At 53.5% G+C, this 16,666-nt stretch overlaps 1 long non-coding RNA gene across 1 annotated transcript; it reads left to right on the top strand.

Moving 5' to 3' along the window:
* Positions 1–11,764: 11,764 nt before the first annotated feature.
* On the top strand, positions 11,765–15,850 carry LOC142603303 (uncharacterized). The gene is made up of 5 exons (XR_012837195.1): positions 11,765–11,892; positions 12,159–12,246; positions 13,641–13,908; positions 14,015–14,283; positions 14,528–15,850. It is a non-coding gene; the product is annotated as an uncharacterized LOC142603303 (long non-coding RNA).
* Positions 15,851–16,666: the final 816 nt, after the last annotated feature.

Below are 16,666 nucleotides of genomic sequence, written 5' to 3'. Positions count from 1 at the left end.
TGGAGCCTCCCCGGCTTAACCCCACACAGTAACAGGGCGTAAGCGGCTGAGACAGAGGAACATCAACGGGACCGAAACCAGAGCAGGAGGGAAATCTGCCCAGCCAGGAATCCGGTCGGGGCGCCGGCAGGCGGGGTGTCAGCGTCCGTACTCTCATTAAAACCCGGATGAGGTTGACAGCGTGTCTGGCTGAGGTGCCTCCTGAAGCGCAGGTCTTACCAGGTCTGCTGGCTCTTTTCTTCAGGAGCGACACAAATTAAAGCATCCTTAAAGATCCGGTACTGGGGGTTTCCCCTGGCCTTGGAGGATCTGATGGGACTTGAAAGGCTGGGAAGTTGCAAGTAAAATCACAACAGAAGGAAGGTGATTCCCAGCAAAGCAGACTCACGCATTGAGACAAACACGCTCCCTTCTGATCACAGCTTTGCCGGGGAATTTGCCTTTTCTTTACGCTACAGGCAGCGTCCGTCCGAAGCAGCGCCTGACCTTTGCAGGGAAGCATGCCTTGCTCCCAGCACATCAAGCGCTCGAAGGATGCAACAACCACTTGCAAACAAGTGTCCTGCCCCGGCTCAGTGCTGTAAGTACGAGGTCGGGTCAGCGCTCCCAAATTCATTGCGCTCACCTCCCCACCCTACAGATGCGGAGGAAGAAAGGGGTCAGAGTGCCTTTGGCAGCGGAGCCCTAAAGCTTGGAAAAGCCTGAAAGAAATTGCCTGCAGCTGCTGCTTTAGCACGGTAAAACCCAAGCCATGACAGTTCTTTTCGGATTCCAGTGGGATGGGAGAGGTGTTTTCTCGAGGCTCGCTTCCCCCTGCCCCGCGGGGGGTTATAACAAGGCGATTGTGGGATTTAAGTCCATGATGGTGGGATTAGGCGTTCCTCAGCCGAGACGGTTCCACATTCTTTCCCCCTGATTTGCCACTCGGTGCTCTCGTTCCCCCGACCAGAAACCGGCTCGCTCAGCTCCCAGTTACGGCGCTGGAAGAGTTTACAGCACAGCCTCAGCCCAGCGTCCCTTCCTAGCGTATGCGCCTTGATTTAATGCTTTGATTTGAAAGTTATTTTTTACAATAAGAGAAAGATGGTCCATGCCAAAAAAAGCAGTTTCATAAAATGCTGAACATGACTTGCATTCTGTAATTGCAAACCTGAGAGACTTGGAGTAATTGACATTTTGGATGTATTGCAGAGTATCGTATTTAGTCTTGAAAAGCAGGTTCCAGGCAAAGGAGGCAACTGCCAAGCCAAACTCAGACTCCTCGCCGGGTTCCTACCATAACTCATTTTCAAATCCATTCAGCACAGTCCTGAACCTAAATGTTTACGTTTTTGATTTACTAAGATAACATTCCTGGGTCACCAAAACTGTTTGTCAGGGAAGGTCTCAGAGACAGCAGGAATTAGCGATGTGCCGGCTGAAGCATTGCGGATGCGTGAGGGGCGCCGGCCCTTCCTAGTGCTTCATGGAGAGCTGTGTCCGTCTCCCAGGATCCGGGGGATGCGGCGAGATCTTGCCATCTCCCCGCAGGTCTCACTCTTGCATTGCCCCAACAGGCAGCAAGCGTGCACCCCCTTTCGTGGAGGTGATGCTTGAAGCTCGATGTTGTAAATGCACGAGGCGCAAGTGGCGTGGTCCGCTCCAGGTCCTGTGCGATGGGTGCTGTGCTGCCAGGATCTCCGTTCATGAGTGTGTGAAATTGCATAAATGTGGGACTGGACGCAAATTAAATTTCACAGAAGTGTGACTCAGTGCATGTGTATTTTTGTCGGTGCATGACTTCAGTGTGTGTGTAATTTTATAAATGCGTGGGATGAGACTGATGCTCGGTGAGTGCGTCTAAAGCGGGAGCAGCGTTGCAGAGGCAAGCCAAACTTTCCAGCTACCCCATGGGTTCAACTTTTCCTTTGTCTACGAGTGCAGCTTCTGTAAAGTATCTGTCCCACATTATCGTGGTTTACAGCAAGGCTATAAACATTTGCTTCTGTTTGAAATACAACAAATATAAGCGGAAATCTGCTCTCTGCTTTATGTGTCCGGGTAAAAGATACCAGTTGAAGTTTTTAAAAAGGCCAGCCCTCTTCTTGCAAATAGAGTGTTTACATTGCTACAGACTTCAGCAGAGCGAATACTAATTTACAATGGTGCAAATGAAAAGAAAGCAGAAAACCCAGGAATGTAAGAGGGAATTAGACGCTCCTGACGGTGGAAATGAAGACGCAGCCCTGGCACCGCATCTCTTAAAAGCATCGGCGGAGCTACATCTATATCGGGCCAAATCTTGAGTCGGTGACTCAGGCTGGATGGGGCCAGGCGTTCGGAGTAGTCTTCCGAAAGGGCTCCTGGGACTGCAAGTTACATCCCGTGAGCGAGGCTAGCAGCATTGTGTTGGGCTTGTGAAGTTTGCTGTAGCTGCTCCCAGGATTCAGCCAGGGTTTAGGACTGCGTTGAACTCGGTGCTACGTGCAGGTGTTGGAAATACCACCCTTCACCTGGGAGGGTGCGGGGGGAAGGAGCTGCCCTGCGCCTTTTCTGGGGTGAGTTTTCCAGCAGGGCTGCCAGCCCAGTTTGGGGATGATTTGGGGGTCAAGCCTGGCATTGATAGGGAAGGGGTTATTATTTGCCCAGCTGCACATCTTTATTCATAAATGTGCCTATTGTTCTTAACATTTTGCATATTTCATTGTGAGAAATGGGGTGGGGAGGGGGGGAAGCAATCGTCCACGTCTCTGGGAGTTCGGCTTCTCTTTTATTTCAGCGGCGGCGGCTGCAGCAGGAGCCCGTGGCTGTCAGGATGTTCACATCTGTTCCCGATTTGTGGACAATGGAGCACCATCCACTCGCTGCACATGGACGATCTGTGACAACTTGACAGCCTGCCCAGGAATTCAGACCGAACGGTTACTATCCAAAGCGATCAACGTTGTCTGATCCAACTTTAGAAGGGGGGTGGAAATCATAATTTCAAGGGGAGGGAAATAAAAGTTGTCTCTTTTTTGGCATTCGTGCTGAGTGGCATTAGAGCCTCCCGTCGTCTGGGGAGAGGGGGTTTGGCAGCGGTGGGAGCTGTACGCTTCAAAGTGGGGCAGGGTGCTGATCTCAGATGTTCCCCTGCCCGTTGCTCCTGTCTGGTCTTTAAATCTCACCTGAGCCCTGGAGCAGCCAGAGCGGTGAGGGGCTCTCCTCCTCCTCCTCCTCTGGTGCTCCTTCTGGGGCCGGGGCTCGGGCACCCTGGGGTCCTGCCGGGGGAGGGGGTGTGGGCAGGAGCAGCTTCATCCTCAACCCCTCATTCTGGACGATATGTGCTCCTGCTCTCAACTCTCCTGCAGGATCAAGTTCTCCATCCATCCCAGATCACGACCAAGGGCAGCAGTAGCCTGGAGCAGGGGAATACCTGGATGCGAGCGGGACGCAGAAGATGCCACCTTTCCTCCTTGCACGTGTTCTGAGGCCGCCCTCCCGCTCCGCAGCACGCGCGCAGCATCGCTTTGCCTCTTTCGGCGCAGCAAATGGGTGTAAGTAGGTCTGAGCAAGCCTGACAAAATGCAAGGGACCTAAATTACATTACCTTGCGCACCAGTTCTGAATCTGACCTTGGGGATTAATTAGATAAACAACCATCTTGTACAGTACCTTATATAAATGTACAAGCAAGGCACCATTAAGGATTACGTTGTCACTAACCTAAGCCCTTAGTGATTTAATTAGACAATTAGAGGGTGCTTGGGAATGCTCTCGTAGTAACCGGAGATATTAACACCATTTGTATTTATGTTTAATGGCAGTGCAGAAGGGATTTTAATTATTCTGAGTCCTACTTGTCTTTAAACTTCCGAAGAGGAAATTATCTTCTGACTTGAGCAGAGTCTCGCAGGCGCTGTCGCGAGCGTCGTGTTGGGCAGGTCCCAGGGCCAAAACCTTCTTCCCACTGTAAACCCACGTTGCTCCTGGCCAGGTGGTTTGTTCCTTGAGATGGCACGGAGCACACCGATCCCACGGGTAACCGCCCTGGGCAGCCGCTGCCATTTGAGCAGCGGTAAGTAACGAAGATTGTCCCCCGCGGTAACGACTGCGCAGACAGAAAGGTTTGCGCGATGGTGCTTAGGATGGTAAAATCAATGGTGGGTTCGATAACTGTACGTGGAAGAGTGATCGGTGCGTTCCCTGGTCCTCGGCGCGCTGTAAAAGAGCAGATGTTTATTGGCACGGTAAGCGAGGTGTTCGATAGCCTCTGATGGGTAAAACAAGCCCTGTCCTCACCCGGGTCCTCTGCAGCATCCGAATCACCGGTGGCTGTGCAGCAGCTTAGTAATATCAAATAAAATCTAGCGACTGGGGAGTGCCTTCAGCTCGCATCAGCTGCAACCTAATTTAGGATATGAACTGGAATCCCTGCAGGAGGAAAGTCTTTGTCTCAGCACTGGGTAGCTCTCAGCCCCTTCTTCATCAATACCAGCCAAGCGCCCTTTCTTCCTGCTCTCCTAAAGATGCCATTCTTGCAATCTCTCTGCCAATAATTGTATTTTTGCTGTATTACAGCCCCAGTAATACAATTAAGCCTAAATAATACAGATGAAGTGGAGAGTAATTTGATTTGCTAACTAATGTTTGAGGCAAGTAGACTCCCCCCCGCCCCTTTCCATGAACCTACAGTTGACTAAACCCACAACCATTCCTCCGCTCCCTGTCCTTGAGTTAAATGTGGATACAGAGGAATGATTTATCAGAGGGACGGATCCAGACTTCCGAAAAACGAGAGGATGTTTGCTTTGGTTTTATGCGTGGAAGGGGTGGGTGGGATCCTCTTGGGAACTCTGTATGAGGCAGCAAATGGGACGTCCTCGGATAATCAAAGACAATGAGGAAAAGTGGGGTCAATGATCCGTTCAATGAAAGCATAAGGCAAATGATACATTGAGCAGTTCCAGAAAGTGGTGATTTGACAACAGTCTGCTGCAGGGAGCCATCTGGCCAGAGCAGAGAGTGGGAGTGCCAGTCTGCAAGGCGGGCACCTCCGGGAGGGGAGGCGAACTTCTGGAGCCTCGCTCCGCAGATACGCACGCAGCCGAGGCATCGGAATTAAATAGGAGAGAGGCCTTTGCTGGCCTCTAAATGTACGAAAAATCTGCTTTGGAGCCTAAAGAGTAGATGTTCGTGTGTGACCTGGTTTTTCAGGAGCTGATTAACTGGAGATACGGGCTTGGTGAGCTGATATTGAGGGATATTGCACATAGTTATTCAGGGTCAGGACTCTGGCATGTTGTGTTACTCTTTTCTATTTGCAAAGGGCAAAAATATGAGAGCAGAGCTCGAAAAACCTGTGTAAATAAGAAATAAGAAAGGAAAAATAAAACTGCAGGGAACAGCTTCCTCTCATGTGCTTTGCTCTTCCTTTTTTAGGCAAACCTGCTGCTCATCCCTGCAGCCTCCAAGCTCTCCCTAAGCCTGAGTGTCCCAGCAAGCCAGGCACCGGTTCACGCTCAGGCTACTGCCTGGGTACACCCCTGTTCCCACGGCGAGGGGGATCCCTTCAGGAAAGCAGTCTGCAGCAGCGGCCGGGCTACGCCAACTCGCAGCGGTGCTCTGGTGAAATACTTTGCAAATCCTTTTTATTCCTTGTTTACTAAAAGACACTAAGGTCTGATTTTTGAATTAAAGAAAACAACAATATGTGGCCTTGGGGGAGGATGCATGAGGCTGAGAGCCCTGCCTGCTCTGAGCAGTGACTGATAGTCCATTCATTCGGAAGGGCTAATGCTGGTCTGGGCCAGGTGGTCCTGCACAGATGAGCTTCCAGCAGCAGCGAGCAGAGGCAGGGAGGGAGCTGAAGCAGCAATCAGTGGTTAGGTGATGGCAGGGGAAATGCCAGGATGCTTTATTCAAAGTAGATGTGCTCTCCAGGCTGCCAGACAAGGAAGGAAATTGGAAAAATAGTCTTTCATGTGGGTTTTGGTCCTTGTTGCAAGGAGTCAGGCTAGGATTAGCTGTCCTGCTGGAGAAGAGCCACGGAACAGCCTCTTGCAGGGTGCCTGAGCCCTCGCTCTCCTACCCGGGGCCTGGCTGGACCCAGCTGTGTGTGGGCAGGAGGGGGGGCTCGGGGGTGTTTTCCAGTGCCCCTGGACGGGCTGGGGTGCGGGCAGGGCTCCCTCTGCCAGACCTGCTCTTCCATGTCCTGCTGCCTTCCAGCCCTCAACCGGACCCTGAGCTTCGTGGGTCTGGGCTGCAAAAGCAGCTGCAGCCCCCCTGATTAGGAGGGCACGGCCACTCCTGGAGGCTCCGAGAGACCTGGGTGCTCCGGCTGCATCGACAGCCCCAGGGTACTGCCCCGTGGGGGTGGTGTGTCCGTGCCCAGCCCACCCCGCGGTGAGGAAACCCCGGGCACGGCTCTGGCACGAGCGCGTTCCCAAAGGAGCTGGACGCAGCCACCTTGCTGGGAGGACAGGAAAGGTCTGCTGTGCGTGGACAGGCTGAGCTGTGGAAGGGGCCTCGGGGCCAAAGGGGGCCTCTAGCCCACCTTCGCTTACGTCAGTGAACAGTGGTGATGTCCGGGTGAACATCTGCTTGGGATTCAAAGCAGAGCTGAGGGCTCTTCTGTCTCTTATTCGAAGCTAAAAATGATGTGTGTTCCCCCTCATCCTACTGTAACTGTGAAATGCCCCACAGCAGCATGGGGAGGGAATGAATTTCAAACTGAAGGTGGGATGGGGAGGTTTCACAGCAGCATGTTTGCTCCTGCCTGAGGTGGAGAGATCCTGCACGGCTCGTAAGAGAGTCCTGGCCATTGCAGCAGAGACGGAGGTGTCTAACACAGGGCCTGGATGATGGATAGTGAAGAGAACGAGGAGGAAGGAGGGAAGGCTTGCTTGGTGAAACGAACGGTTCATCTACTTAGGAGATGGTGCCAAGGCACAGAACCCCTGGCTTGTGCTTGGCATCAGTGGCCAGCGCTGGGAACCTGAGCTACTGCTGAGCAAACCCTCCTGTTGATCGTGACGGAGCAGTCAAAGCAGGTCTCGCCCAAATGACGTGCACAGTGCATTAGGTAAGGGTGCTGGCTGACAAAGTGCCCATCTGAGCAAACGCTGGCTCTGCTGAATGCGCTTCAGCGATTCTTTGTTTGAGGCTGTTACGTGGGAGCTTGGAGAACACGATCTCGCTGCAAACATTGACCTAGATGGTTGCACTGGGATTACAGCTCTGCAGTATGGAGGCAGAAATTGGCTGCTTTTATTTACACATGCACTGATATTAATTTTCTCTCTTCTCCCTCCAGGCTGGAGCTGCTCTTTTCTTCCCAGCAGTTGCTCTTGGTGTTTTGCAGTTGGCTGGTGGCCTGAGGTCTCAGCTGTCCACCACCATCCTCACCTGCAGAGCCTGGTGCCGCGGTGCCAGGCTTGGAAGGTTTCCGAAGGAGCAGAGCCCTGGGGCCCTGCAGCTGGGGACCGTACACTCACAGCCCTGGGGGACAGCTCTGCCAGCTGGGGACATTGGGAAGCCTCACCAGCTAAGTGTCACTGCTGTCCTGCCTTCGTCCTTGTGGTAAGCCACGGGGGTGATGGACGCTGCGGAACAGTGCGGCGGGGGGTCACGGGGCTGTCCAGGGCTCAGCAATGTGAGGGTCGAAGGAGCTGGCATCCCCCGGTCCTCTCCCATGTGCAGAAGATGTGGGTCACACGATGGCCGAATGCCGGCATGGTTCCCCAGCCCTGGTAGCTCTTGTCTGGGGGCTCCAGGGTAGGCTGGAGGGGGAGCGTGGAGCTTTGCCCGTGCTGCGCTCCAAGCAAAGGAGCCGGAGGCACCAGCAAGATTTGTCTTCCCCTGAAGTGTTGTACTCCAGCCAGGAACAAACCTCTCCCTCCATGGCAGCCTCTGTCCCTTCCATCTTTCTCTTGGCAGCTAAGTTGTTAATAAGCTTCCTTTTGCTATGATTCCATCTAAATTACTATTTTAAAACAACTACAGATGTGCTAAATTGGCTCAGCATAATAGGATGAGATGGAGAATAAAGGTTCCCCCAGTGGGCTGTCGCCAGCACAGGTAATTTATTACCTGGGTGGCTAATTATACGCTTCTCAGCTTTCTAGGGTGAAAACATCTTGATATTTCCTAGTTAAGGAGCCCTGACACAAGTGAAATGACCAGACATGTGAATAGGAAACATGGTGATTAAGTACCTGAGAGATGAAGAATGCAAAGGAAAAGGCATTCTGCAGCCAGAAAAAATGAACTGTGCGATTTCCCCCAGCACCTTGGGGGAGCGGGGAAGGGCTGGACCGATCCGAACTCCAGCCAATTCAGGCACTTTGTGCATGAAAACTGCAGCTAACTGAATTCCAAGCTGGGGGAAAGAAAAAAAAAAATCCTCTTGTAAATGAAAGAGAAGAAATTTTCATGAGTTCTGCATATGCGCTCATAAGCTGCTGGGGCCGACGGGAAGGAGAAAGCCCCGTAGTCCTCCCTCCTGAGCGCTGGCTGCACCCCATCTCACCGTGCAGCCCCCCAGCCCTGCGGATGGATGCTATTCCACCCCAGCGGGCAGCCAGGAGCTTCCCAGGACGAGAAGCTCCCTGTGGCCACTGGTCCCGGGAGACCTCCGCCACCGACAGCTTCTCCTGACCCTGCCGTCTTCCCCACCGGTGTTCCAAGAAGCGTAGGTAAGAAACATATATCCATTATCCTCTCATTTGTTACTTGCTTGGTAAAATGCAATGTTTGCTTAGTTAATGTGTTTGAGACAAGGTATCTGATAAAATACACAGTCTGTCGAACACGGCAAAACGGGCCAATTTTCACAGCAGTTAAAATCTATGGCGTGAGGCAAATCCCATCTAGAAGAAAGATGCCTCATTGAACTGCTTGTGTCAGCCCACGGCCTTCAGCCACATCAGATGAGCCAGGCGGTCCTGGGTTGTTTATGGAGGATTTGCAACAGAAAGGTGAAATAAAACCTTGGCAAAGAGTTTTATTTTTCCCCCGGATGAGATGGGGTGGTCGGCTTGGGCAGGGGCCAGTCCCTGGGGCTGGGTGAGTCGGGGGTTTGCTGCCTGCCGGGTGGCCCGTCCCTCACACGGGCTTTGGAGGCCGCTTGTGGTGCAGCTCGGGGTGGCCTGACCAGGTCCCACGGCTGGCGGGAGGGGGCTGAGGTCTGCCTGCCCCCAGCTTTGATCTTCCCGTGAGGCCACAAAATGATCTCACCTAAAATGAGATCCAGACTTCAAGACCTTTGGGTGCTGTTTTAGCACCCAAATCTTCCCCGTCCAGTGACAAGGATGTGCGTACCTGCTTCTGAGTCGTTTCCCACCCTGTTTGCTGCTGCCCTTGCCCCAGCACCCCGGGGTCAGCGCAGCCCCACGGGACAAGTACAGCTCAGGGAGAGTCCATGCCAGCCCAAGCAGATACTTCTCCCGAAAGCCGCGCAAGGTTCGTGGAGCTCTTCCATCTTTACAACAGCGGCAGCGACCGGGATGACACGGCCTAGGAAGGGTCCCCAGCTCGCCCCTGGCTCTCTGCAGTGGTGCAGCAGCGATAGCAGCTTTATTCTCATGGCACCCTCTGTTTCACATGTCTGGGTGGGGAAGGACGGGGCTGGGTGAAGCCGTGGCCGGAGGGGTGGGTGCAGCTGCAGCAGTGCCCGAGACATGGATCATAGAACCACAGAACGGCTTGGACCTTTAAAGCTCGTCTAGTCCAACCCCCTGCAATGAGTTGGGACATTTTTAACTCAATCAGGTTGCTCAGAGTCCCATCCAACCTGACCTTGAATGTTTCCAGGGGTGGGAATCCAATCCATCCTGGGAACTCCGGGATGGGATCCCAGCTACTGTCACTATGTCACCCTGGGACTCTGACCGAGGGTTTTCTGGAAATGCCCAGGTTTTGCCTGACCTGTGGGGCTGCGGGCGTTCCCTGCCCCACAGCCCCTAAAGCAGAGGAGGTCTCTGGGAAGGCAGAGTGTTTGGGATGAGGGAGAACCAGAAACAAGGTGTTTGCAGTATGAAAGGGGGCTCATTCTCACGGATGAAAGGGAACGATGTGTACGTGTGTCTCTAGATTCCGCAGTATCTCCCAAAGCTCTGGTTTTATGCTTCTTCATCCTTCAACTTCTTCCTTAATGAGAAATTAATTAGCCTTGTAGTTCCTGCCTGGGAACTTGTAAACACGCAGCAGCAGTGCCCGTCGCTCCCCCCAGCTCCCGCCCTGTCCCATCCCACCCCCCTTCCCCACGGTGTAGTCCAAGATATCTGACAAAAACCACTCGAGAACAAAGCTGCCCGGCTAATTCAGGGAATTATCAGGAAGCCTGTAGCAGAGCTGAGATAATAGGCCTTAAATAGCAGCGTGATCGCGCTTCCTCCAGAGCCTTCGCACAGCTCCCTCCCACCCTGGGGCGAGGGGCTGCTGCGGGACCCCCGGGGCTGGGACCTGGCCGAGGTGTGGTGGGAGCACGGACCCTTTCCAGCCTCCTGGTGATGGAGAGCGGGCCAAGCCGAGCTCAGGGTGTCTGAGCCTGCCTGTTCTGGGATGTCACTGATGGGGGATGCTGGCATGGGGGGGATGGTGCTGCTGGCTCCCTTGCTTTGCATTTGGGGGGAAAAAAAAAAAGAAAAAAAAAAGAAAAAAAAAAAAGGAAAACCAATGCTTTCTGGGGTGGCTTAGCAGTCTGTGCTGCTGTGATGTCCTCCTGCCATCTGGGGCACGTGGACCGTGGTGCAGAGACAGTAAAAGAGATGGGAGCAAGGCTGGGAAGAGGGGGCTCAGCCCAGTGAATCGCATCGCCCCGAGACATGCACCGGATGGACCTTGGGCTGTGGCACAGAGGGGGGGGCAAAAATAATTTGACGGGACCTAATTTTTTTTCATTAAAATATTATTTTTCATAATGGAGAGGTTTAATTGGCAGGAAAATCGTGTGATTAATGGTTGCAACCAAAGGGGCAAATTCAAAAGGCTGTAGACAAGGACTGCATTGAGGCTGCAGGGCAGCAGAGCACCGTGTGTCACGTGTGAACGGGGACACGGGGCAGCGGTGGGGCATGTTCCCCATCACGCTGTGCCAACGCGGGCAGACCAGCACCGTAAGCTGCCTGGTGCAGACCCTGACCTGACAGAAGCAGCAGATTTGGTCCACTCTAGCAAAACCTGCCTGCTCCACGCTGAAATCGCTATTATGCCCCATTTATGGCACGGCTGGTGCTGTGTCAGGGGACTGCTTTGTAGCCTTAATGCTCAGAAGCCAAACTTTACTGCTGACACATTTTTTCCCTGGTGCACTTAGTTAACAACACAGGAGTTTCCTACCCCGGAGGACAGGCGGTTTCCGCAGCGAGGAGGTACGGTGGCAAGGGAAATCTTCTGATGCAAACGTCAAACCTTTCTCCTCTGATGCTTGGATGATGGGACCAAAAGGACTACTGGTTTTTCTCATTTCCTTGTGGAGGAAATGTACTATTCCAAATATGACTTGTAGCTACTTCAGAAATGACTCATTACTTTGTACATAAGCTAAACACTGGAGCATAATCATAAATAAATAAAACTGCCTTCATAAACTGGAAATTAAATATATCCCGTCCTTGTTTGCAATGCACCGTGATTCATACTGTTGCTTCCTAGTGTAGTTCTTATTTTAAACCAGGTTTTTGAAGCTTGTAGGGCTCTTTGCGCTGTTTACCCATGCTGAAGTTTCGATTTGTCCTGTGATATTGCTTGAGGAACATTGTTTGCTCATATGTTTGATATTAATAACAAATTCAGCCCCCCACATGCCTTCTCCTTTTGCTGTGTCCTCGTGGGGCTGGCGGCGGTGACGGGTGGGAAGGCGCTGGGCTGGAGATATCCCCTGCAAGAGCCTGCTGAACATCTGGGGGCTGCTGAACATCTGCAGTTCACCAGGTAGGTCACCTCCATCTCCACCGAAGGCTGTGAAAGCACTGCCCAGAGCAGGCGAGCAGGAGCCAAAGGTAAAATCCAGAGGGCACAGATCTGTGCTGAAGCACATCCGAGATACACTCCTGCTGAAAGAGCCGGTCCCACCTATTTCTTTGCCCCAGCCCCTCTCTCTCCTGCTTCCCTGCAGCAGCAGAAGTGAGCAGCCAAGCTGTGAGCTGGTTCAGGCACTTGATCTCATCAAATCTTTTTTTTCCTTGCCCCTTTTCTAGGATGATTTCCAGGCGGATCAGTTCCCTAGCCTGACTCACGAGGAGCACTGGGACAAGCAGCTGAGACTGCGGTGCCACTGCAGAGACCGTAAGGAACTGCCCTGACTGCTGCCCAAAGCTGTCAGGCTCCCCTACCCTCTTCTTCAGCACTACAGGGAGCTAGATCCTGGGTTGGACCAAAAATCACATGCCCACCCTGCCTGACCTGGCCTGCGAGCCAGGGCCGGCTGGATTTTGCATTTCAAGTCAGAGCTGGCTGAGGCTTGGAGGCGGCTGACCAGCGGGTCGTGTTTAGCTCAGAGCCCGTTGCCCGCACAGCTGTCCCCATCTGAGCCCCCGGCAGCGGTGACACTGCAGGGTGAGGCCGGGCACGGCTCCCGGGACTCGTGCTCCGGAGGAGCCAGGCAGCCGGCTGCATCCCTGCCGCATTGTTAGCGCCGGGGGAATGGGGATATTTTGGCTCCTAATCCTCCCCCAGCCACCCCTGGCTCCTGGGTGTCTGGCCTTGGCTGCAAAGCTCTTGGTTAACAGCAGCTCTGGAAGGCTCGCTGGGTGAGGAGGTCAGCACAGGCATCTGAGGTCACTTTAGGGTTACCCTGCTCTTCATTTAGGCGAGAAAAAAATAATTCTGCCTCCTCCTTCGCCTGGGGTCTGAGGAGGCAGGGGTAGGGAAGAGGGGCTGAGCAGATCTGCGAATGGCTGGTGGTTTTTTCCAGGGTGGGATGTCCCACTCCCCCGCGGGATGCACAGGTTCGGGCTGAGGCTGTGTGCCCTGGGAAGAACAAGGCGGCTTTCCCACGGCCAGGGGTGCGGGCAGCCTCGGTGCCTGCTGGGGCGCACCGGCAGCGTGAGCCGGGGGGGCAGCTGGGGGTGCCCGTTCCATACCGGGGGTGGGGGGTGTGCAGAAGGGGCCCAGCTGGTGGATGTGTCCCTTCCACGTTACACATCTATCCTTGATCTTGTCCTTTATTTTTTCACCCCATGTTAGCAGTAGCCGGGGGTAGTTTAGCCTGGGAGGCAGAAGGTGCCATAGTCCGGGAGCTCCTCAAGTCCACAGTTCTGCTCCTACCTGTGCTGTTTCCCATGCCGTACTCTAAACCACTAGTGCTAGATTCATCTACACCTTAAAGCTGAGCTTACTGAGACCAGATCCTCCCTGTGATTTCCACTGTGTCAAGAAACCTCAGAGACCTTGGTGCACCATGGTCCAAATCTCATTCTTCAGTTAAACGCCTGCAGTTGCCTGTTTTGGCAGACGAGCTGCTAGACCTGCTCCCTGCGAAACCGGGCTGGAGCATGTAAAACAGGAACGTTAACTATTTTTCCAGCTGTCTACAGCTCATGAACTGTAAAACACACACTAATGTTACACCTCCACACCTTGCCAAGGAGATGCCAGTGACACTGGGATTGGGGTTTTTTTTTTTAAAGATGGTTTCTAAAAATCAGAGGAAATCCCTGGCAGCGGTGGTTCTTCTGCAGGAGTTTGTATCCGTGGCTGTTGGCAGGGACCAGGCTCCACTGGCGTTCCCCAAGCTGGGTGGCTGTCACTCCATCCCAAAGGTAGGACAAGGCAAGTGAGAGCATCTGGTGCCTCTCTGGGGCCATGAGTCTTCAGATGGGGAGGTGAAACATCCTCAGATCTTGGACTCGGCGCCCGATCTCCCATCTCAGAGCCCATCGTCCCCTGCCGATGCCCGAGGATCCCAGACGCAGTTGACGCCAGCCAGGAGCTGAACCCCGCTTTCGGGTAGGAAGGCATGTTAGCTGCCTGGCCAGTCTGAAATCAATTTGTGTCTATCTTTGAACCTGATTCCTCTCTCTAAGCCTGTTTTGGCTCTGTTTGTTTGGAATAGACCCGATCCTAAAGGGAAAAGCAGACAAACCAGACTAAACATCAAATATTAAATAGCAACTGCTAATATGACAGCCATTAAACACAAGCGCTCTCCTGCCTCCGTAGCAGCTGGAAGCTGGGCTGCACATCCACCTCTGGATCCCGGCGCTACCGAAATCGAAGTCAGGCTGCACGTGTATATATCAAATTGCTGGAATGAAGAAGAAATCCAGTTTCCTGCTGCCAATCTTTCTGGCATTCAATCTTCTGCATCTGCTTGTAGCTGAGGTAGGAGGAGACGATGTACTTTCCCCTTCTGAGATGCAGGGAAAGGGAAGCGCATGGCTGCCCAGTTCGCTGGCTCTGCAAAGGTGCTCAGCAGAGATTGGCAGGGAAGCTTCTCCCCCATCCTGCTGGAAAATTAAAGAAATCTTATTTTGTTTTGGGATGAATCCAAGAGGCTTTGAAGTCCTGGGAGGGATCTGCTGGCCAGGCAAAGCCTTCTCTGCCTCTCCCTCTCTCTCCCTCCCAGAATTTCAAAGCCGCGGCATTGGGCTAAATCCAAGAAGAGGGCTCCTGCACAGCCGTGGTGAAGGGCAGCAGACACGGAGCAGCGCCCAGGCTCAGGCCAGTGGTTTGCCGAGCGGCGCGGGGGCTCACGGGGACCGGGGAGGTCGCAGTGGAAGAAATACCCCAAAGCAGCGGGGGAAAAGAAAACCTCAGCCGTTACTCCTATTCACTTGCCCATTTGTGCTGCGCTCACATCTCGGCTGTCCCTTAGGCTTAGTTAAGGGTGAAATTTCAGGAGAAACTGGGCAAACATCAATGTCTGAGGATCCCTCCTGGGGCTGCCCGTGCTGGGGCCAGCGAAGGAATGAGAGTTATCCCAACCGCATCCCTGAGCAAGATCCCCCATCACGTTGTCAGCGGGCACTTGCAGTCGTGGCACGGCGTGGCCCTGGGTCCTTCTCTTTATCTGCCATGCTCCTCCTCTTTCCTTGAGCCACTTCTTTATCACATTTCGAGCATACCTTCCACTTGACTTAACACTAACATATGTACAGTCGACATTTCAGTAATGCCTTACAAATTAGCTAGGGCTGATTGAGAGATTATCTGCCTGTTCCAGCCTCTTGCCCCCCCCTGCCTCTTAGCACGGTGCGGGCTGAAGCGGGGGGTCCGTCCCGGGGAAGGGAGCTGGGGCCCCCTCCTGGTGCGCCCGCCCGGCTGCCGGGAGCTCCGGTCCCGGTGACTTTCTGGGAAGCATCCTTTTCTCCTTCCTCTTCTTTCCTCTCTCTCCAGCCGAAGGACTTTGGGTGTTGCGGTGAGGCACGCTTTGCTCGCAGGACGTGGCAGCCCACCGGGGCTCTTTGGGGGAACCAGCGCCCCGGCTCTGCGCCCAGGACCGCTGCGGAGGTGAGGGGACCTTCCTTCCCGTGTCCTCCGTCCCAACAGACGGAGCAGCCCGGCTCTAGAAAGTGGCTCTTGCTGGCACAAGGAGCAGGCGGTGACCTGTGCTGTGGCCGGAGGAGCGGAGACCCTCCGAGACCCGACAGCCCCGCCGCAGCCCGGGCTCCAGCAGACTCCTGCCTGCGCTGCACGTCTGCGGCTTAGAAACAAAGGGATGGGGAGGCAGATGGACCGTGTATTTGTCAAAGTGCTTTCGTGAGAAAACCTTTAGCAGTTCAAAATGTTGGGTTGCTGGTTCTGCTTCCGCTGTCCCAGCAGTGCAGCCTTCTGGAGGGAGAGTTTTAAAGTCCTCCTGGAAGTGTTCCCATCGTCCAGCAATTTCCCTAGACACATGTTGTTATGGACTTCTTTGTTCTGAGCTTTTACATTTCCTGCAGCCCTCCTGAGTTCCTGAGCACTGGCTACTCAGTCCTTGCGGTGCCAGAGCCTTGTTTCTGTGTCACTTAGCACTGGGAAGTGCTCTGTGGGCATATTTCTATGCAAGAGGCTGTGAAAAATGAGAATATGTTTTATGATGTTCCAGTGCAGAGGGGCCCTGCACTGATCACAGAGTTATTACGCCTGGAAGGAACCTCTACCAGCTCACCTGCTCCGTTTTATCCTCTGCATCAGGCCGGTAAACCATCCTTGTCAGATGTGTACTTAGCCTTATCCTTGAATATCTCTGGGGAAAGCAATTCAACAATCTCCCTGAGCAGCTTGTTCCACCGTCTGAACTCTAGTTAGAGTTATAAAGGTTTCCCTAATGTTTAACTTTAATTTTCTCTACTGCAACATAACACCATTATTACTAGTTTGAGCTCCTTGATGGCTCTTTTTCCCCTAAGCCCCCATTTAGGAGAGACGGGGAAGGAGCTAGATGAACTGACTTGCAGCTTGGTTACAACAGAGTTTCAGCCAATTCCATTTAATACGAGTTAAGGTAGGCAGAGTTTATGGGATCATATCAGGTTTTAAATGGTCTTAGGCAATGCTTAAATGTCCTCTTGTGAAATTAGCTGGGCTGCGGAGCTGGTGCCCCGGCTGCCTCTTCCACCCGGCTCGGGGGGGCGTGGGATGAAGTGACCCCCCGTGGGGGGGCGGGTGGGCACGTGGAGGGTCCCCAGACTCACAGGGTGGGCACAGGGAAGAGGGAGGGTGGGGATATGAAGTCTTGGCAGGGTTTGAGGGTCCTGCCTGGGGGTCCCTCCCTTCCCCCCCG

This window comes from Balearica regulorum, chromosome 11 (genome assembly GCF_011004875.1).
Source record: "Balearica regulorum gibbericeps isolate bBalReg1 chromosome 11, bBalReg1.pri, whole genome shotgun sequence".
In the NCBI taxonomy this organism is placed as follows: domain Eukaryota; kingdom Metazoa; phylum Chordata; class Aves; order Gruiformes; family Gruidae; genus Balearica; species Balearica regulorum.
This window is presented reverse-complemented; position numbering and strand designations above follow the sequence as displayed.